Source organism: Ischnura elegans, chromosome X, assembly GCF_921293095.1.
Source record: "Ischnura elegans chromosome X, ioIscEleg1.1, whole genome shotgun sequence".
NCBI classification, from domain to species: Eukaryota; Metazoa; Arthropoda; class Insecta; order Odonata; family Coenagrionidae; genus Ischnura; species Ischnura elegans.
Genome location: NC_060259.1, coordinates 54,120,520 through 54,144,458, shown reverse-complemented (window position 1 = coordinate 54,144,458; position 23,939 = coordinate 54,120,520). Strand labels below are relative to the sequence as shown.

At 40.6% G+C, this 23,939-nt stretch overlaps 1 long non-coding RNA gene across 1 annotated transcript in view; it reads left to right on the top strand.

The window, feature by feature from the left end:
- The window catches only part of LOC124171684, a 223,240-nt gene extending 199,787 nt beyond the window's left edge, over positions 1-23,453 (top strand). Inside the window, exon 3 of the long non-coding RNA XR_006867910.1 lies at positions 23,388-23,453. This is a non-coding gene — a long non-coding RNA (uncharacterized LOC124171684). The remainder of the gene's footprint in view (positions 1-23,387) is intronic.
- Positions 23,454-23,939: the final 486 nt, after the last annotated feature.

The window sequence follows — 23,939 nt, the reverse complement described above, 5'->3', positions numbered from 1 at the left end:
CGCCTCTTAGGTTTTTTCTTTTCACTTGAGATTTGAAGCAGACTGAGTATTTTTATTCAGGAATAGGCAGATTCATTGGAGTGGAATATTTTCATGCCGCGATTATTTTTTATACAACAGTTGAAACTGAGGGTTGATTATATCAGTTTTAATTCCTGTTATAAATCCGTGAAATTAAAGAAACATATTTTAATTCGTCAAATATTGTGTATCATTACTTTTGATCAAGAAAATCGTGTAATTGTCTCATAGTGTCAAGATGCATGGATGCAAATAACGGATTTTCCAATTTTTCTCTATTACCTCTCGTTTTAATCCCGCTGTTATTAATTCTGTGCGCCTTCACTTACAGAGTTAGTCATCAGATTGCCTGTTATTGAATTGGTCACACGTCGACAGAACAGCTTAAAACGTTAAATTGTTCGAAAATTATAACATATGAAATTAAGGTTTCATTATATCCATTCCTTAACAAAAAAAATCGTCGGAGTGATTTTTCCAGGGAATTATTGTCATTAAAATTACGTATAAATGGCTGAAATTGTTCCGGTAAAAGATTGTAAGAAATAAATGGAACTGAGTGACTTTGAAATGCTATCGTTCATTCGCCTTGATTAATGCGCATCGCAATTTGTTTTGCCAATTACCCATTACTTCTCTCTTCCCAAACTCAGCGGCTGATTCGCTCAATCTCCCACTCACATTTTAGACTCATCACTTCCCCTTTTGACATGCGGCAAACGCGCAACGAAAGGCAGATTTTAGATGAGGAATATTTTCCTTCTCGGAAGGAAGACGAATTTTATTTCTGAGGAACATGTGAGCCATCTCAAGCGAGCGTTCTGTTTGTGTATCTGAGGCATCTGAGCTGCTTAGCTGGGTAAACACGAATCAGTGGCCTTGAATATCACTTTCGTCTAATGGCTCCGTGATGGGTCGTATTTTGCAGCAATACTTGCTACCTCAATCCCTATTACCATCTCATTTCTCCTCTCCGCACCAGACATTTGGTAGTAACGCTGGCAGGATATGCTGTGGATTGCATATTCATTTTCTCACCTTACGGTTATATTTGTGAGCATCGAAGGCCTTGTTCGTGACTCCCTTTCCTCTTTGGCAAGTAATGAAGTTCCCTCGATGTTACAGGCAAGAGCCGCACCGTGTCGTTTAGCGTTCACCAATCTCTTCAGCATGCAGTGTTGTCTTTCCGGGATCATCTCCTCTCTCAACCAACCTGTAATTATTTCGTCCCCATGGGAGACGTACCATGTTTGTACCGATATGAAAGACTCTATTTGGTTGTACTTGACGGAGAATGGACTTAATGAAACCTCGTGGGAAGATATTGTTCTGAGGCGAACTCGCGAAGAGATACTGATATTAATAACGGCGCAGCTTTTGCTCCAGTCATTAAAAAGTTTTGCTAGTTTATTAATTTATTAATATCGCCTGTATGGAATTAACTAGTAAAGTATTCTATAGCATTGTAGTTTTGATGTAGAAAAGCTAGTAATTTTCAAGCACGATTTTAAGTTTCATGTATCCAAATATCGGAATTTTCCTTTTTCTCTGGTACTTCTCATTTTAAGGCCTCAATAGTGAACAGCGTTCCAAACTCTGTGCGCATTTGCGGAGAGTTCTGCTGTGAGAGGTGTGCGTGTTTGTTTTTAGGCCAGGAGAAAATTTCCTCTATCTACCACGTGGAGTCTATGGTAGATCCCATTAGGAAAACAGGAAATAAATGGTGATTATGCCTATGCAGTTGCAATAATACTGGAAATGCTTCGACTTCCCCCGAAGAAATGCTGTCATATACATGTAAAAGAAACACAGAGAAACGTCCTTATGGTCACTCATCTCAATGTACTTTCTTTCATTTTCAAAGTTTTATTTCACGATTTGCCGAAAGCTGCTTCGGTTAATAAAATAATATTTGGACCGTACAAACGTTTGCCTGTAATTACGTTACTCTCTGTGCGGTTATGTAAAATATCGCCATCTTCTCATAGGTTTATGATGGCCTTATCAAAATATCGAGGGACAAGTAGACGGTAAGAACGGAAAAGGAAGACCTATAGAAGACAATTAACAGGGATGTGAGAGAGATGAAGTATGTAGGTGTGAAAAGGTTAGCTGATGGGAGAAATGAGCGGAGAGCGGCGTCAAACTAAAATTAGGATTGTTGTCCAGTAATGATGATGACTCATTGGTTTCTTAGATTTGCTTCGTATTATTTTAGTTCACATAATTTAAATTGCGTACGCTTTTGAGAGGCCTGGATGAATGCAGACTTTGGTCTTGTTTCCTTGTCATGTCGCAATACAAAGATATGAACAGAATGCTTTTTTCTGTAATTTCTTTGAAAGGAAAAACCTTAGGACACAAGAATCTATTCAACAGTAAACTAAGGGTGCGTCCAACTACTTGCGCAAGATGCATGGAACTGTACCTTTAATTTTTAAATTCTCTCCAATACTTCTGGACTTCGCAGAATTTATGCGATGAATAAATCCAAGATGGTCCTCTGTTACTCATGGCATTGGATCACCTCAATATTCTTCATAAGGTTCCAGAAGTAATAATAAAAAACATGCAGTTTTGGTTGGATGCCCACTTTCTTTTCAGTTAGGTCACGAATTCCATGGATTCAATATCACTTGGTTATATTTTCGTACAAGTCATAAATCCCCAAGCGTCGAATGTTTTCGTTAAGCATTATTTACTGAACGCAATTATTCAAAATGAATTTCCTGCTCTCGACCACGTGAATAATACAGTTGTCATCGAAAACACCGGTAGCAGTACGTGAAGTCTTTGTGCTAAATAAATAATTACCCCCAAAGCGGTTCAAAGATTTTATCTCCAGCCATTAAACACCCATTGTCCCTGGACCCTGTGACACGTTCGCACGCAGTGATTTATGAGGGTATAGCATTTGCTTGTAATTAGCACCAATTTGTTACATAAAGTAGAGGTGTTAGAGGGCAAAAAATGAACTTCCTCCAGCGTTTTCTCTCGGTGGCAAAAAACATTGTTCCCCTCTCCTCTTTGTTTCGGGTGCATTCAAATGTTCCGCCCTTAAAAATTGCCGCCAATTTTCTCGGAATCCCCACACGCATCATTAATCACGGGGATAAACGTAAACCGTACGCATCGAGCTAATTTCATCAATTCCTCATGAGTGTGCGCGATGATTCGGAAAACACTGCCCTACGACGTATTCGCCCCTGAGGGCAGAGGCAGGCGTAACGCAGGGATGCGGGTAAGCGGAACGCTTTCCGCTAAGCCATTGTTTCTTCGCCGAGCCGACGTTCCAACTAATCCGATCATGGCGCTACCTACCCTATAGCCCTATCGCTCTCCCCATATTCCTACCCCATCCACACCTCGAAATCATCACTTCAACCCCTCCTGCACCTTGCCCCTAGTTAAGGAATTTTCTTCGAAAGATATATACATTTACATAAGAGTACATAGACTCATTCATTTACTTCATCGTTTTTCCCGGCGAATGATCGGCGGGAATAGTTTTTGGGTTTCCCACACGTTATTGTTTTGAATACATGGCCCAAAAGTTTCAACGGCTAAGTCTTCCATCGGCTTCAAGGGTTGTTCGATGCTGCTCTCGCGATTGGACACATGATATCAAAACCGAAATCATTAGTTTCGAATAGCTAAAACATCTATTTCCTTTCGATTGAAACACATTTCAAGTAACATAGGACTGAGAGAGGGGGCTCCCAAGCAACTAGGTGACTGACTAATGACTTATGGCTGCCTGGATCGACTATTCCCTATGTCTGGAGCGTTCGGGGCAGCAGCTCCTCTAGTGGTTCCTCCCGAGACCAAAAATCATCTTAGCCGCAAACGGCTCAAACAAGAGTATAATGGTTCTACGGCTTCAGTGTTTCAAGGGTCCATTCTATCCCTGCAGACGATGGAAGACTCAGCGGATGAATCGCTGGGAACATGTACCCATAACAATATCAGGTAAGAAATCCGAGAATTATTCCTGGAAATTAACTTCGATTTAAATCGAGTGTGTTTTCAGCGCCACCGACAATGCACTGAACGATTACAACGACACCTCCAATTCATACAAAAAAATAGGCGCTCGATTTGGATTGACGGTGATCATATTTAAAGAAATGAACGATAACAGTGACACGGCGAGCACACTGAGAGATTTCACCACTTCCACCAATTCTCTTTTCCAACAGCTACCGGTAATAGAAACTACTATCGCAGCGCCGCCGCCAATTCACTAAAACATTATATGACCACCGAAAATTCACTACGGTATTGCCGCGCCACCACCAATACGCAATAGAAATATGGCACCAATGAAGTAATATATTCCCAGCGCCGGTGTCGAACGACTGCACGGTTGCAGCATAAAAGACAAGACTTCGAAATTCAGATACCGCTGCCGATCTATGTTGAACGCGGCAAATCCAATTTTGCTACACGGTGGCGACGACACTGTTTAGGCTGTGCAAAATTTGGGCGCAGCCAAGAAATTCATCTTCTTAGCGGATCGGCATGCCCCATGCGATGGCAGCGCCTCACCGATAAAACTACAGGTTTGTGGTGCATCCATTAGCTTCTGTGCGCAATTAAGGTGCAACCGTGGTTTCTATCTTCTTAATGCCACCTTTATACCCTGTGCGATAGCAGCGCCGCACCATACGCGGATGTGGCGCCAACATGTACGCGGTGCAACAGTTACGAGCAACATGTTAATCTTTCTCAATAGCACAGCAGGAAAAATATGCGATATTAGCGCCACACTAAATATGCTATACGGTATTGGCGCGAACATTATTACAGTTCTCCATCTAGGTGAAACTAACATTTATATCCTTCTAATGCCAACGGAAAACACATTCCAATTACAGCGCCTCGCCAAATACTCTACAAGATTGTGGCCCAACAGATATTTGTGTTCGAAATTTAGGCGTAACCTGATTTATATCATGTAAACATTACCTTAATGCCTTGTGCATCAGCTAATAGCTTCCGCTTTGCGCAGTGGGACGGAAATGCAAAGGTCCGTGGTTCGATTACCGGAAAATGGGTACTTTTTCTCATTGCAATTCTAGTATATTTCACCGACCTCCACGAGGCAGGGTGAAAAATATTACTCTTGTTATTCTATCTTTAATTTACCACTGACAAACAGTGTGTAATTATAGTGTCAGACCAATTACTCTACATGTTAGTGGCGCCACTGTTACCGTGGTTCTATTTTTACGTGAAACTTAAATTGTATCTTCTTAGCGCCATCGGCAGACAAACTGCGAATGCAGCGCAAACGAAATTAACTTGTGTCTGTGCGCGATCATCAACTCTGTGAAGAATGATGACGTAACACTGATTTCTCTCTTCTTAACACCAGCGTTATACCCTGTGCGATAGCAGCGCCGCACCATTCGCGGATGTGGCGCCACCATTTTTGCGGTTGACATGTTACGTGCAATATGTTAACCTTCCTCTATTTCACCGCCGGCAAACTATGTGTGATGTGTAGTAATCATTCTAATTTCATCGCATCACCAAATACTCTAGAAGATTATGGCGCCACCGTTGTTTCTGTGCAAATCAAGGCAAAACCCTTATTTGTATCTTGTTAAATCCACCGGAGTACCCCGTGCGATTGCAGCGCCACACCGAATACACTATAAGTTTGTGGACTAACAGATATTTGTACGCGGAATTTAGGCGTAACCCTGATTTATATCTTCTAAACATTACCTTAATACCTAGTGCATTAAATAATAGCTTCCGCTTTGCGTGGTAGCCCGGAAAGACAAAGGTCCGTCGTTCGATTCCTGGTCCATGGGAATTGTATTTTCTCATGGCAATTGTAGTATATTTCACTGCCGGTCACGTGGCATGATGAAATATATTGCTCTTGTGATTATTTCTTTATTTTACCACTGGCAAACAGTCTGTGATTGTAGCGCCAGACCAATCAATCCACAAGTTAGCCGCGCCATCGCAACCGCGGTTATATTTTTACGTGAAAATGAAATTCTGTATTCTTCGCGCCATCGGCAGGCACACTTTGATTGCAGCGCCAAAAAAAGTTAACTACAATGTTGGTGCGTCAATCTTAATTCTGTTCGCAATTATAGTAGAGTAAACACCGATTTCTAACTTCTAAACACCACCGTTATTCTCTGTGCGATAGTAGCGCCGCACCATATGCGGATGTGGCGCCACCATGTATGCGGTGGACCATTTACGTGCACCATGTTAATCTTTCTCTATTTCACCACCGGCAAACCATGTGCGATATAATTGCCACACTAAATACGATACAAGATATTGGTGCCTCCATTATTGCAGTTCTCCATTAGGTGAAGCTAAGATTTATGTCTTCCTAGTGCCATCGGAGCAATCATTCCAATTTCATCGCCCCACCAAATACTCTACAAGATTATTGCTCCACCGTTGCTTCTGTGCGCAATTAAGGCGAAACCCTTATTTGTATCTTCTGAAATCCACCGGAATACCATGTGCGATTGCAGCGCCACACCAAATACACTAGAATCTTGTAGCGTAATAGATATATGTATTCGGAATTCAGGGATATCCCTGATATATGTCTTATAAATATTACCTTTATACCTTGTGAATCAACTAAAAGCTTCCGATTTGCTTGACCGTGAAAGACAATGCTACGTGGTTCTTTTCCTGGTCCAGGGGTATTTTTTTCTCCTGGCAATTGTAGTATATTTCACCGCAGTTCACGTGGCAGGGTGAAAAATATTACTCTCGTGATTCTATTCTTATTTTTCCACTGGCAGACAGTCTGTGATTGTAGCGCTAGACCAATTAGTCTACACGTTAGGAGCGCCAACGTTAAGCGGTTCTATTTTTACGTGGAACATAAATTCTGCATTCCTAGCGCCATCGGGAGACACGCTATGATTGCAGCGTCAAAAAAAGTGAACTACAGTGTTGGTGCGCCAATCCTGATGCTCTGTGCAACCATTAAAATTCTCCGATTTCTACCTTCTAAACACCCCCGTTATTCCCTGCGCGATTTCAGCGCCGCACCATTCTCGGATGTGGCGCCACCATTTATGCGGTGAACCTGTTACGTGCAACAAGTTAATCTTTCTCTATTTCACCGCCGGCATACTACGTGCGATAGTATTACCATAATAAACACGCTACAAAGCATTTGCGCCTCCATTATTGATGTTCCTTAAATACGTGAAACTAGGATTTATATCTACTTAGTGCCATGGAAGCAATCATTCCAATTTCATCGCCTCACGATAAACTCTGAAAGATTGTGGCGCCACCGTCACTTCTTTGCGCAATCACGGCGAAACCCTTATTTGTGTCTTCTTAATTCCATCGGAGTGCCCTGTGGAATTGTAGCGCCACACCGAATACACTGTAAGTTTGTGTCCTAACAGACATTTGTACGAGGAATTTAGGCGTAAGCCTGATTTATATCTTGTAAACATTACCTTAATACCTAGTGGAACATTTAACAGCTTCCGCTTTGGGTAGTGGCCCGAAAAGACAAAGGTCCGTGGTTCGATTCCTGGTCCATGGGAATTTTTATCTCAAGGCAATTCTAGTATATTTCATCGCCGTTCGCGCGGCAGGGTGAAAAATATTACTCTTGTGATTATATCTTGATTTTTCCACTGGCAGACAGTTCGTAATTGTAGCGCCAGACCAATTAGTCTACATGTTAGTGGCGCCACTGTTACCGTGGTCATATTTTGACGTGAAAATAAAATTCTGTATCTTTAGCGCCATCGACAGGCACACTATGATTGCAGCGCCAAACAAAGTCAACTACATTGTTGGTGCGTAAATCTTAATTCCTTGCGCAATTATGAGCAAACACCGATGTCTAACTTCTAAACACCACCGTTATTCCCTGTGCGATAGCAGCGCCGCACCATATGCGGATGTGGCGCCACCATGTATGCGGTGGACCATTTACGTGCACCATGTTAATCTTCATCTATTTCACCACCGGCCAACTATGTGCGATATTATTGCCACACTAAATACGATACATGATATTGGCGCCACCATTATTGCAGTTCTTCATTTAGGTGAATCTAAGATTTATATCTTCCTAGTGCCATGGGAGTAATCATTCCAAATTCATCGCCTCACCAAATACTCTACAAGATTATGGCGCCACCGTTGCTTCTGTGCGCAATCAAGGCGAAACCCTTATTTGTATCTTCTGAAATCCACCGGATTACCCTATGCGATTGCAGCGCCACACCAAAAACACTACAATGTTGTCTCCCCACAGATAGTTTTATGCAAAATTCAGGCGTAACCCTGATTTATATCTTGTAAACACCACCTGAATACTGTGTGCATTAGCAAATATCTTCCGATTAGCTCAGTTGCCCGTATGCCATAGGACCAAGGTACGATTCCCGGTCCAGGGGAATTTTTTTCCCCTAACAAATCTAGTATATTTCACCGCTGTTCACGTGGCAGTTTTTAAAATATTACTCATGTGATTCTATCTTTATTGCACCACCGGCAGACAGTGTGTAATGGTAGCGCCAGACCAATTACTTTACATGTTTGTGGCGCCTCCGTTACTGCCGTTCTATTTTTACGTGAAACTAAAATTCTATCTTGTTATCTCCATCGTAGACAATTTGCTATTATTTAGGTGAAACTAAGATTTATATCTTCCTATCGCCATCGGAACACACATTCCAATCAAAGCGCCTCACTAAATACTCTACAAGATTGTGGGACCACTTTTGTTTCTGTACACAATCAAGGCGAAACCCTTATTTGTATCTTTTTAATTCCACCGGAGTACGTTGTGTGATTGCAGCGCCACACCAAACACACTACAAGGTTGTGGCTCCACAGATATTTGTATGCGGAATTTAGGCATAATCCTGATTTATATCTTGTCAACGTTACCTTAATACCCAGTGCATTAGCAAATAGGTTCCGCTTTGCACATTGGCCTGGGAAGCCAAAGGCTAGTGATTCGATTCCCGGACCAGTGGAAGTTTTTCTCATTGCAATTCTAGTATATTTCGACCACGTTCACGCGGCAGGGTCAAAAATATTGCTCAAGAGTTTCTTTCTTTTTTGCACCACCGGTCTACAGTGTGCAGTTGTAGTGCCAGACCAAATACTCTACATGGTATAGGCTCCACCGTTACTGCGGTTCTATGTTTACGTGAAACTAAGAATTTCATTTCCTTAGCGCCATCGGTAGACACTGTGCGATTGCATGGCCAAGTCAAATGAACTACAGTGTTGGTGCGCCATTCTTAATTCTGTGTGCAATTATGACGCAACACTGATTTCTATCTTCTTAACACCTCCGTCATACCCTGTGCGACAGCAGCGCCGCACCATACGCGGATTTGGAGCCACCATTTTTGCGGTGCCAAACCGCATGAACTACAATGTTTTTGCACCCTCGTAATTTCTGTGCGCATTTAGGCATGCACAAGTTGTTCTCTCTATGTTGAACCGCCGGAATATATCGTGCGATCGTAGCGCCACACCAAATACGCTGCACGGTATTGGCGCCACCGTTATTGCACTACACCATTGAAATGAATCTTAGAACTATATTTTCTTAGCGCCATGGGCAGACACTGTGCGGTTGCAGGGAATTGAAGCCACTACTAGTTTGTGGCACCACTGTTAGTTCTATGCGCAATTAAGGCGCAACCGTGAATTTTAAGTTACTAACCACACCGGAATTCCCCTTGCCATAGCAACGCCGATATTCGGCTGTGCCGCCACCGTTTATGCAGTGCACCAGGTAGTTGAAACATATTATTCTAACCTTATTGCACAATCGGCATGCATTGTGCGATTGTAATACCACACCCAATGCGCCATGTGGTAGTTTTGCTACTGTTATTGTAGTACACAATTTCGAGTGAAACTGAGAGTTGTAGCTCCTCAGCGGTATCGGATGACTCTGTTCGATTACAGCGTAACAGCAAATACACTACAAGGTTGTGGCGCTGCCTATAATTCTGTGCGCAAGGAAGCGAAACACTAATTTCTAATTTCTTCACGCCACCGGTATACCGTGCGCGATAGCAGCGCCGCACCATACGCGACTGTGGCGCCACCGCTTATGCAGTCCACCAGTTTGGTACAACATGATATTATATCTTTATTGCACCACCGGTGTATATGGTGCGATTATAGCGCCACACCAAATACCCTACACGGTAGTTGCGACACCGTTATTGCTGTACAACATTTAGGTGAAAGTAGGAATTCTATATTCTTTGTGGCATCGGTAGACACTGTGTGATTACAGCGCTACACAATATACATTACAAGGTTGTGGCGCCACCTCTATTTTATGTTCGCAACGAAGGCCTGACCATGATTTATATCTTCTTAGCGCCAATTGAATACACCGTGCGATAGCAACGCCGATACGCAGCTTAGGTGCTACCGTGTTTGCAAAGCAACAGCTTGGTGCAACATGATATTCTATCTTTATTGCACAACCGGCATATAATGTGCGATTGTACCGCCACACCAAATACGCTGCGCGGTAATTGCGCCATCGTTATTGCAGTACTTTATTTAGATGAAAATAAGAATTCTATCTTCTTGGCGCAATCAGCAGGCACTATACAATAAAGGCGCTATACCAAATACAATACTAGGTGGTGGCGCCACCAATATTTCTGTGCGCTATTTAGTCGCAACCCTGATTTTATCTTCTTAACCCTAAAGGAACACCCTGTACGATAGCATCGCAGCACCAGCGCGGCTATGGCTCCACCGAATATGCAGTGCACCGGTTAGGTACAACTTGTCATTATATCTTTATTGCATAACCGGCGTACAGTTTGCGATATTAGCGCCTCACTAAACTCGCTACGCGCTTGTGGCGCCACCGTTATTGAAGTACTCGATTCAGTCGAAAGTAACAATTCTATCTTCTTAGAGCCATCGGCAGACACTATGCGATAGCAGCGCCACACCGAATGAAGTACAAGGTTGTGGCCTCACTAATAATTCTGTGCGCAGTTAAGTCGCAACACCGATTTCTATCTTTTGAGCGCCCCCAAATGCCCTGTGCGATAGTAGCGCCGCACCGTGCGCGTTTGTGTCGCCTCTGTTTATGCATGCGTCAGTTGAGCGCAACATATTATTCTATCTCTATTGCGCCACCGGTATACAATGTGTGATTGTAGTGTCACACAAAATACGCTACACGGTAGTGTCTCCACCGCTCAATTCTAGTGAAACTAAAAATTCTATCTTCTTAGCGACATCGGTAGACACTGTGCGATTACAGCGCCACACCAAGTGCACTACAAGGCTGTGGCGCCGTAACATACGCGGCTGTGGCGCAACCGCTTATGCAATACACCATTTATGTGAAACTAAAAATTCTATCTTCTGAGGTCCATCGGCAGACACTGCGATTGCAGCGCCACACCAAATACACTACAAGTTTGAGGAGCTACGGTTAATTATTTTCGAAATTAAGGCGTAACCATGATTTCTATCTTCTTAACATCACCGGAATTGACTGCGATAGCAGCGCCGCACCACATGCAGATATGGCGCCACCGTCTATTTAGTGCATCAGTTACGTGCATTTCTTATTCTATCTTTATTGCACCATCGGCATACAGCGTGCTATTGTAGCGCTACACCTAATTCTCTACATGGTAGTGGCTCCACCGCTACTGCAGCACATTATTTAGGTGAAACGAATTATACTATCTTCTTAGCGCCATCGGCAGACACTGTTCGATTGCAGCGCCATGCCTAATACAATACAAGGTTGTGGCGCCACCGTTTATTCTGTGCCCAAGTAAGACGCAATCCTGATATATATCTTCTTATTGCCACATGCATAATCTACCGATTCGATCGATGGATTTTTCTTCCTCACAGGAAAATCCACTAGGATTGGTAGAAAATTAATTGCGTATGCTTGGTTTCGCTATTTAGTGGGCCCTTTTCGCTTCTATAGCGTTGAGGTGTTTTCCTCGTCCCCTCCCTTCCGCTCCTATCCCTTCCCAGAGGCGTCAGCGGGCTCCCATCGCGGCGGCGCCTCTATCCTTTTTCCTACCTCTCCAGCCCCTCCCCGGGTGATCGGACGTATAAGCCACGGGCTTGGTTTCCGGCCCCGGTGGGTTGTACCCTTAAGAGGGTTCACCTAGGACCCTCATAGTCTCTGCCACATGCATACTCTGTGCCATAGCAACGCCGCACCATACGCGGCTGTGGCCCCACCGCTTATGCAGTGCACCAGTTAGGCGCATCTCTATAGCACCACCGGCATACAGCGTGCGATTGTAGCGCCACACCAAATTCGCTACGCGGTAGTGGCGCCAACGTTATCGCAGTTCACCATTTAGATGAAACTAAGAATTTATTCTATTCAGCGCCAAATAATAAATGCTACACGGTTGTGAAGCCACTGTTGATGCAGTGCACCGTTTACGTTCTTTCAATGTAGTTTACCATTTGGGCGCAACTTAGAATTCTATTTTCATAGCGCCACCAGCATACACTATGCGATTGCGGTGCCATACCAAATACGCTTCACAGGGTTAGTTCCACCGTTAATTAACTCCACCATTAAGGCATAACCAAGGATTATATCTTCTAAACGCCACCGGCATATACTGCGATTTCAGGGCCACACTAAATAGGCAACAAGGTGTTGGCAACTCTGTTAACACAGAGCAATATATTTTTTTCGCAAAACCCAGAATGATATTGTTAGCGCTACCAGCAAACACTGAGCGATTGTATCGCCACACTGAATGCACTACACGTTTGTGGTTGTGTAAGCAGTGCACCATTTAGGCGCCACCCAGAAATCCATCTTCTTACCGCCAACGCCCATTTTTCTTCGCACCATTGCCGCCAATGTACTGCACGATTGCAGCAACATGGCCAATTCGCTGCACGACTGTATCACCGGCGATTGTTTATCCTATGATTCCAGCCAAATCTACCCTCGCAGGCGTTGTAGTAGAGAATGAAAAATTAAAGGATCCGTGTTTTTTCTTTTTTGATCCTTCGCGTTCCCCACTCCTCTATTTTTTCTCGGCGGAAAATCGACGGCCTTAAATGTTTTTGCGCATAAGTTTATATCGTCATCAACTCATACCATGGGGTCACCCGCTTTCATGTCGGTCGGCGCAACTACTTTAGGCCTTGTGCATGGGGCTGGTGAGGTTCATTGTTGTTTGCATTTTTTTGAGAGTTTCCTTCCCTTATATAAATGCTCCGTCTGAACGAGTAACTGAGGGATTGGGTTGCTATGGGGGATATTTCTGAATCCTAAACACCTTGGCCTTGGTTTATCACCCGGCGGTGGTAGAGAATTTTCAGTGACCTCCAACCCTTGACTATTGTGTCGAGGTTCCCTTGGCGCCTTTCGAGCTGGGTTATGCCGACGCCGGGTTTCTCTCCATCCTTCCTTCCTTACCCTTCCCTGAAAGCGGAAACAATCTAAACTGTCGGCTGCCTCTCTAATTACTATACCATAGAGTACTCTGATGACGTCTCTGACTGATGGAAAGCGGGCGGCAACTTTAGCGCTTTCTTATTTTTAATATGCGAGAGATTGGCTGGATGAGAGTTCTTTTCGTCGCAATAATATTTCCCTCCCATCGACCATAACCTTTCAATGAATTGATATCACAGGTCTAGGTGAACCACTTATGTATAATGTGAAAATGCCATTCATTTCGGATCAACTGTGTGAGCGGCGAATTCAGATCGATTCAATGAGGATAAAAACAATTGCATTGGGAGTCAAACCGCGGGTATTTGGATTTTCGGGCCTCGGCGAGTAGCACTGCGATATCTGCGAGTCCTATATTTCGTAAAAATAAATTGCATATTTTCCAGAGAAAAACATTTCGTGGTTCTGAACAGTAAATAGCAAAGTGGATTTCCAAGTGACCGGTGGTGGAGGTCCGTTGTTCAAGTCCCGGGACCGAATGCTTGTGGAAATTAATACCGATTTTTTCCTTGTATGGTGCTAATGTTCTACAAAAAATGGATGGTTTTCCCTTTAGCATAAATCATGCGATCATTTATTCCATCGCCTTGGTGCGAAGGCTCCAGCGACCGCTCCAGCGATAGGGAGGAAAATGACGTTTCTCGCGATCAATTTCCGCGAGGGCTGAAGGGCTGAGATTTCCATCACTTTTTCCATCACTCGTCACGTCCCTTTTTCTGTAGCTGAAACCATAGCTCTCACCCCCATTCAGAACGCAAGACAGATAACAGTCATTGTAACTCCACACTTCACATTTAATTGAATGGCAGTTGTAAATACGGAAAGTGACGGAATAAGCTACGGCAAAAGGGACGATGGGAATGACGGTATAAATCAGGAAATGATGGGCCTGTTGATCATTTCATCGGTCCCTGAAAAGCTATCTCTAGAGCAACCTCTCTAAAGGATGTAAAAAAAGATCGTGTGATTCAGGCTTTAGTTTCCTGGAATATTTGTGTAATGTGTGGCCCGCAACGCGGGTCGCACGTGTGGGTTTTTAAAGTGTGGGTTATTGCCCTTGGTGTCGGAAAGCGAATAATCACACACAAATATTTGAAATTTTTAACCCAAAGTTTATTTCCCATTTCAAATACCAATTGAAAATCAATTGAATCAAAAGACGTAAAGTAAAAATGGACTTGTACGTCTAGAATAGAAAAAATGTAGGATATTAACAAAGTCTCGGGAAGGAGAGGATCTGCTTGGTGATGGCACGGGTGGAAAGCGAGGCGTTTAGGTCGCACGAGCCGTCTGGCCCGCGCTTCGACTCCCGCCGACGGCAACATTGTGACTGACGACTGACGATAGACGATTGACCAGTGACTGAGTATGAGTTACTGAGTCAAGTAAGTGAGCGAGTCCAGTAAGTGAGTGTTGATAGCGTCTCCACCGTGCAATTATATAAGGAAGTGGAATTTGGATGTTTTCGTCAAAGAGGGAGGGGAAAATGGAATGTTAGGCGCTCTCGAAAGTGAAAAGGTACGAATCCCGAGGCATGGTTTGACATAGCTGGGTAATCTGAGACGTCACTCTACAACACATTTATGCATATTTTGGAAATACAAATCTTCCATATCGGGATCACTAAATTTGTTTAAAATCTATCGTATGGGAATATTTTTTTTATTATTCGTATGATTAGATTCGTATGAAAAGATTATGTCACAATTAGAATATAAATGTGTTTTTTTTGAAAGATCGCAGTACCTAAAGGTTTCATATTATTCCCTTCATACCATGACGTAACTACAAACACCAAAGCGTACTATTTGTTGACTTATTAGCGAATTGATCCTGCAACTGGATTCAAAACACGCTTACATGTTCACTCAGTGACTCCGCCTGAAGGCTGGTTTGGATTGAAGGGAACTGAGGTCACCCAGTCCTAAACAATGCACAGTCACTCAGAATTGAATCCGGTATCCTTCGATCAGTAGGCAAATTATCGACCAGCGATTAGTAGTTAGTTATCACGATCCGCAAAAATACGTTAGTGGAGTGAAAATAGCGCCAAACTAAGCTGTATCCGCGGGAAGAAGTATTTATAGAAAAGCTTATTTTGTGCCTCTTCCGACCCAGTAATCAATGACAAATAAACCTTCAAGAAATCAAGGTAAAGAAAAAAATGAAAAAAAAAATGCTCCAAGGGGCAAAGAAAATTGTCTAAAGAGAAGTAATAACGAAAAAAGGAATGAGTGCCTTCATTATTAATGCATTTTATATAATTGATTTCCCTGATAAAAATACTTTTACGCCGCTTAAACCAAGCAAGCATTCTATTTAAACCGGCAGCGAATTCGTGTACGCAAAAGTCTGGTGGTCGGGGTGCATTTTGAACTCAACGGCACTGCAATATAACGCGTCTTCTGATTTTGTATAGCTTCATTGACCAATATTTATTTACGATTCTGCATAGAAATTATTCATTGCACATAGGGAAACCACACGTAAATTCGGTGTTTCTATTATTTTTACAAAAATTAAAAAAAGTAGGTACTCATTTGTTTTGAATCGAATTGCGCTGCTAGTGCTTGTTTTTCCATCAAATCCGAGGATGGCGTTCCACTCCAGACCTTCGTCCACTCATCCCTCTCTCAAAATCGCCAACCTCCCTCCTGCTAAATCTATAGCAGGACCAGTAGCGGATACAGGGAACAGGACTAGCTATGGAGATCGGAAAATATAAGCACGAATTGTGTGGGAAAAACTCCAAGGGGGGGGGGGGGCGCAAAAGATATCTTGAGCTACCTATACTTTTGTCGTAATGACAAATAATTAAGTCACATGCGAAGTTTAAGATCGTTTTATTTAAACTCATAATAGGTATAGACGATAATGCCATCTTATGATTAAAAAAAAATTACAATTGTGGTTCTGCCATGTAAGGAAATGAGGGCGTCCCCAAAAGGGGCTAGCACTGGCTGAACAGGACTAGCTATGGAGATCGGAAAATATAAGCACGAATTGTGTGGGAAAAATGGATAAGGGCGAATGTATCATATGTCTCCTCCCTCGTATCATATGCAGGGTGTTTCATGAGGAATCCGCAAGGCATCAGGAAGTGGTAGGAGAGACAATTTTAAGCATTTTTTTATCCCAAAACCATGGGGTCGCTACTCCTTAGTTACTGAACTATGGTAACGCATACAATTTTTGAATGCACTTTTCAGTTATCATGAAAACGGATTTTCTCGGTATCCAGCCTTTTCGACATTTTATTTAATAATCTGGCTATTTTTAAGGACATTAATTAATGAAAGTTCAATGGAAATGTGCAAATATAATTGTCTGAAACAATTAATCTCAAAATTGGTTATATTGCCTAATCATATTGCTAGTACTCGCACAAAGCTATCGTTCAGTCAAGTTCAAAGATTAAATAATATTCGCACATTTTCGTCTAACCTTAATTATTCGTCCTACCATAATTATATGCTATACTTAAAAATCCAGAATATTCAAAAAAATTCGAAAAGCCTGAATACCGAAGGAGTTGCGACCGTTTGTGTATGGACAAAATGCTTAAAATTGTCTTTCCTACCTCTAAGGATTTCGGATTCTTCCTGAAGGAACCCTGTGTATGGTAATAAAAAATAAATGCTGTGTGATTTCTCAATTATCTTTGGCAGGCATAGATATCACTGCTTTCTGAACGACTTACTTTTTACATTCACATTTCTTTCAGGGAATAGTGAGGGAGTTTCATTTTCACACCATTGTAAGAACATCGCATGTACACTTCGATCTCTCCTCTTTTCCACTCCCCTTCATCTTGTAGAAGTCGGGTAAAAACACAGCCATACATTTTGTAGCTGCTGCGAGTTCACGACCGCAGTGACTGCTCATCATATGACCCTGATCCCCACACACTACTGCCTCTTCTCCACAGCCTCTGCACCTCCTGCACCCACTTCCCGCTGCTGCATCCTCCGTGACAGTGGCGCAGCGAGGGGGGGGGGGGGTTTGGGGGATAAACTCCCCCCAGACCTCAGAGAAATTTTTAAGTTTAATCCATTTTACTTAATTGGATTGATATTACTAATAGAATTGTGTAAGGATTAATAAAATATCCTCAGAAAGCCATAAAACTCACCATTTTGAACCATTTATCTTAAAATTCGGCAATATATATATTCACCTCGCAACTACCGTTTATCCTGGTGGGTATTCCATACCCCCAAACACCCCAGTATTAGTTGCACCTTAACCCCCCCCAGCCTTAATTCATAGCTGCGCCCCTGTTCCGTGGCGCGTTCATAACTCACATTTGATTACACGCAAGTTCCCCTTCGATAACACACCCTGATCCTACATTGACTCCCAAATATCCAACCATCTCCTCAAACTTTGTGCTGACTATGGTAAACATTTCACGCCTTCTCCTTCGTCAAAAACGCACTACAAAACACTTCCCACACTAACAACGTAAAACTTCACAATTTATCCCGTTTTCGTTGGCCATGTGAAAAAATTACGTCACCGACTCCATCGACGTGAGGTGACTTGAGTCTCGAGTAGTTAATTAATTGATTGATTAAATATTTTTTGAAAAAGAGAGATGTTAATTTTAAACAAATAAATAGACTTGGAGCTAAATTTAAAGTTTCACCCGGTGAGTCATTTTCCAGATCTCCATCGAAAACTCAAGTCAGTACTTAGCGTAATGCTTTAATAAGCTTCATTGCAAATTCAGAGCGAGTAATGCTTTAGAGTTTTGCTAGCGTGAGGAGATCCATCATAGATCAGAGTTCAAGTAAAAACTGTTTGTGTCTATTTCCTTTTACAAAAATTTGAGGAAAAGGCCAGACTTATACAATTTTCATAGGTATGACTTTAAACCTTCCTAATGCAGAGCTGCTTCTGGGAGAAATTAAATTTCAAGACATCTCATTTAAAAATATGAACATTTTCTAATAAATCATATTTATTTTGGCAGCTACATAATTCGCCATTAAATTTTACAGTACAAAAGGACACGTAGTTTAAATCTTTCCTGAATAGAAATGTATAAATTTTTGTTGTTACTTAGAAACGACATTGTTTTACAATGGGTTAAGATAGAGAATTTTCTCACTCTGTTTCTTTTTGCTGAAAAAATCGGGTTTAATTTAATGCCCAAATAGTAGCTGGCAGTTTATAAGTGTTTAAAGACTTGATAGTTACCAGGGCCAAAGGAATTAGTTACATTCTTGACGTTATCCCATTTGAAAGCGGATGCTTTTTTTTCTAGATTTATTTCGAATTTGACCCCCTGCTTTTTGGAGACTGTCCAACGCGATGTTCTGGAATGCTGCTTTTCCTGTTTGGACTATATGAGAACGGTCTTGGAGGAGTTAACGAGTAATCAGTTGGATTCTAATAGCTCATTATATTTACTCCCCAGAATCAATTTATCCAAGATTGACGCTTTGGCATAAATGGATTCAAATAAAGTGCACAGCGTAATAATTTATGTTGCCAATTTAATTTCCACAAAGGAGTTAAAATTTTGTGTTAAAATTATTTCATCTTACATGCGTTTATTGTTTAATCGGTTTTACTTTAAATTTCGATTCATTTGATCACTGTTACGACGTGCTTTAATTTTCCCCAATCCCTAACTCCCCACCAATTTTTCATACCCTTCGTTAAAATTTACATTCTCATTGGTTTTGGTGACGAATACTGTCGCATTAGGGCTGGATATTGCCATTCTCACCGTCACATTTCGTGAAAAGTAATATCACTATTACGTCTTGTACTTCATTTCATATCCGTATATCACCATTTAGCATTGCGGCATCCATTTTTACCATTTTCTTCCATATTCTCCATCTTACTCTCATACCTCCACTACAATTTCTATATTTTATGTTTTTAACATCTATTTTTTAAAATTAATTGATGTATTTGCCTTGATTTTAACGCTTACTGTAATTTTTTGCTGCCTACAATAAAGCGTAATGCTTTATTTTCACCCCTTATTGTCATTGCTCTGACTGCATCTTTATCACAAGCCCATTCATCGATCCCTTTTTAACCTCCTTCATTGCCTTCGATGAAAGGTTTAATTTTCAAATTCATGAAACGCTAATGTTATCAATAAGATTTAAAAAAAAACTGATTTCTTGAGATGTAACTTGGTAGAAATGATAGATATTCATGAATGGATTATAAACATTTGTGATTTCCTCAGAATTTATTTTAAAAACGCGCAAATCGTTTCATGCGCAATCAGAGGAAATCACATAGTCAAGTTATTCAATCATGGTAATCAGTATTTGAAAATTTCTATTGACATTGTTTACCATATTTTTATGAAGCTCTTTTAAGGGTGTAAATCTTCTTATTTTACTGATTAGATTTCTCCTTGATTTTGCACTTGTTAATGACATAATTTACTCATTTTTTTGTGTTCTCGTGAGGTTATTTAGGAAGTTTTTTGTTAATTTTTTTTCTACTGAGCTTAGTGAGCGATTTCTATCCCAGAAGTATAATTCCTTAGTTATCTTAAGTAGTCGTTATGACCACGTACCGTTGAACTAAGTGACATTAATAACGTGGCATCCGCTGCCTCCATCAATGCTTTTAATATGTCTACTTCGCTTAAATAATAACATGCTCTTGTTGGAAGAATTCTCCTACTTCCTCGTCGATGTGCTGACCTTTTATGTGGCCATGTCATTCATCAAAGGTACGGATAACTCTGGGGAAATGCTACTCACCTTCCACAGGAGTCCTACGGATGCAATTTTTTTCTTACCGTTTAATAATGCTGCAGTTCGTGCTAAGTCCATGTTAACGTATATTTTTCGCCTACATAGGACAATGTATTGAAAAGACTATGAAAAATTATACTATATTATCGTTAAATCTATTATACCCTAATAATAGTGGAAACGTTGAAAATTGACATAGAATGCTTTTAAAGTCTACCCATTATGTTTTCGCTTCGTTGTTTATCAATTTATCAATTGAAGGAATAATTGTTATGACTTACATATCACATATATTTTACACCCTTTTTCTAAACTTGCTTCGTCTGTTTGTTTGATTCATCGATGGAATCTTGAAATTGATGTTTACTCACTTCCCATTGTCGGATCGACTTGAAATTTTCAGTAAAGATCAGCATCATATGAAAATGAATTCCTACACTATTCCTAGGTATTATGAGGTAGTATGGGCCACTTTTTTCGGCAATTTAGCTTCAGGACAAGTATAAAAATTTAATTCTTCATAATTTAAGCGGACGTCATCTAGTACAAATTTAGACGCTTCCGTGTAGCGACCATAAGATTATAGGCTAGAAATCTGGAAAATTGGATCGCTTTCCTTACATTTTTATTTGTTTTTAAAAGTTTTCTTTACGCGTGTTTCGTCGTTTTATGCTTTGGTATTTCTCACTTAATTCAAGGAAGTATTTGTTGCCATATATACCTTACTTTTATTAAATGATATAAAGAAAATAATATTATTTTGGATTAAAAATTAATTTTAAATTCAAATTTATATCCTTAAAAGGAAAAAAAAATTTAAAACAAGAAAACATCAAAAAATTGATTTTTCCAAAAGCAGTATAAAATGCTGTGAAAGGTAAAAAATTGGGTTTTTATCTCTCGGTGAATAAAGCGTGGTTGCTTATTATGTTTAGATATCAATGATGCGTACCAATCCATACTTAACTATTTGGCTATTGTACACTAATTTCTCATTAACCTATTCAGCAATGTGGCTGCAGCGCTTGCCAGCATTTTTTTCTTTTTCGAATTAAATTCAAGGTTTATTTCCCTTTAAAAGTGGTCTGAGTCACCTCTCCCTTTTGTATTTTGTTTTTTTATTATATGTGTCGTTTTAGTAAGATATAAGTGTCGCAGTATTGAAATGAGTTTGTGTTTTTATGTGATTCATTTTTATGTGTGCGCGCTAACCGCGCGATGAAGTACAAGTGAAATAGGTGGCACTGAAGTATTAAAGTAAACTAGGTTGCTGTGATAGTCAATCACGTGTTTCCCCTCCCCTCCCCCATCCCACGCTGGAGAGAAGCAAGCAGAAGCGATCAGGATATTTGATGTGGCAGAGGCCGTTGACTTCAGAAGGCGTCGAGTTGAATCCCGAGCCAGAACGAAAGACGGGTCAGATCATACAGTCACCCGGCAGATGGCCAGGTCCTTTTCGTTCTCACACGAGCCTCAAACATTGGGATCCATGAAGGATCGCCGAAGGAGGCAGGCCAGGTTATCGGCCTACCAACTTCACGGCCATAGAGCCGACGCTTGGATACCGGACGAGGCCCACGAGTGCAGCTTTTCCTGCAGCACCAATAAGTAAAGTAAGACTGGAAGTGTTACTTCCTGTCAACGATCCCCCGAGTCCCACCCTTATTTTCTATCAACGAATTAAGTTCACAAGTTTACTAAGGAAGACTGGACTTTCGTTCCGCCATCGTTGAGAGAGTCCTTTTGCAGTGTGTTGATGACATTTCAGTAATTTACGTAAAATAAATCATAACTTAATCTGACAGTGTGAGTATATTTGTTGCCAGTGGATTTTTATTTTTTATTAGGTCATGCATTTAATTTGTGTTTATTCTTTGTTAGTAAATCTGAGTCCCCTACTAACCATCTATCGACATAAACTTTGCTTGTTTGATTGTTAATGTGTCTCTGAGTTTACATTTGTGAATAGAGGTTTCCTTGTTCCCTACCACCGTTTCGCTAATCGAATTCAACCCGCTGCTTTTCCTACATCGCCCCACCCTGAGATCTCATGTGAAAAGCCGACTGTCACAGCACCTGAGCTTCATTCTCCGAGTGATGAAAAGATTATTTTTTGCCTCTCAGTGCATTTTATGCTCTTTTTAGAAAGAGCGTGCTTTTGATAATCATTTTTTATGTTTTACTTTATTAATGATTAATGCCAAATTTAAAAATTCCAGCAAGTAAAGATTGCTTCTCCTCGGCATTTGGAAATGCACCGAGTTCAGTAAGTTACCTTTTCCGAGCTCTCTTCCCCAACTCACATCAATTAACTTAATTCGATCATATCAGTCAGAATTTAATTTATTGAAAGAGGACGCGTTACTATATTTCATTTAAGTCCCTGGTTATTATATTCTATTATATTTTATGGGTATTATATTATGATTTAGTCAACGCATTTTTACAAATTCCTGTGTTTATTTTAACTTAATTAGGTGTATTGCATTTTATTATCAACTGCGGCTTTTACATATTTCCAATATTTTATTTTTAATAAATTCAATTTATTAAAACTGAACTATTGCTTTACGAGGAAATTTTAAACACGCAAAAATAAAAATAGTAGTATTGTTTTTGTGGTTTCCCAGTATATTCTTCATTATCATCACCGGCTCAAAAAATGTAATTATTCTCTGCATTGGTTGGTTTAATACGAGTTTTGAATCGAAATACGCCTACCCTCTCTGAATCTATTTAAATTAATGCCAGGAATGCCATAAAAGCCAGAGAATGCTTCTTTTTCAGTCTCATGAACTTTTGGTTTTTAATTTCAGTGTACAAGTACAATAAATTAATCATTTTTTTGCTCTCCTGAAAAGTTGCTATTTTTGAGATACGTGTTGTTAGAACTTAGCCATACTTAGATAGAATTTGGCACGTTTTACAGAGCCAGTGACACACTAATGTTCTTTCTACCTCTCATTTATTTTAAAAATGGGTAATATGCATGATTTATATTCTAATTTATCTACATCGTATCCTTGGAGGTATCCTTGTCTGTTTTGGTCAAATGCTCTTTCTTGCAAAAATCGAAATCTTGGATGATGGTACTATAGATTTGTACGAAGTTTCTGCTTTTAAAATAGATGTTTTATTTGTTTCAGATTTCTTTGGCTCTTGTCATCAGTGGGTCTCCATAGATCCTCATTCCATTAGAGAGGCCATTCGTAAGTAGTTTTATTTCATTTTTACAGTTACGGTTAAATATTTACTTATTGTTACTATCAGTTCTCATATGTATACTCTTTCCTATTATATTCTTTGCGTGTGAAATTGAATTATGATGTGAAATTGAATCATGATCGACTATGTTTTGATGAGGCTGATCATCCATGTCAAGAATCGTGACTTCTTTTTCAATCAATTTTAGTGATTACCGTACAAATATCCGCAGTATCCTCAATGGTCAATATTTATGTGCACTGCTTTCAAAGTTAGAGACTTTCACTCTTAGTTTTAATTTGTCAATAGGGGGAAAGAGCTATCTATTGAAAAGCGTCTAAAAATTTTAATTTTATCGTAATATACCAATAATTTGAAATCTTAGATTTTAATAATTAATTTCAAAGCCAATAGAAATTTGCTGAGGTTCCGCCAAGCGAATTAAACTCGGTTATTAAGTAGCTCCAATTATAATTTTCAAATGTGGCCCACAG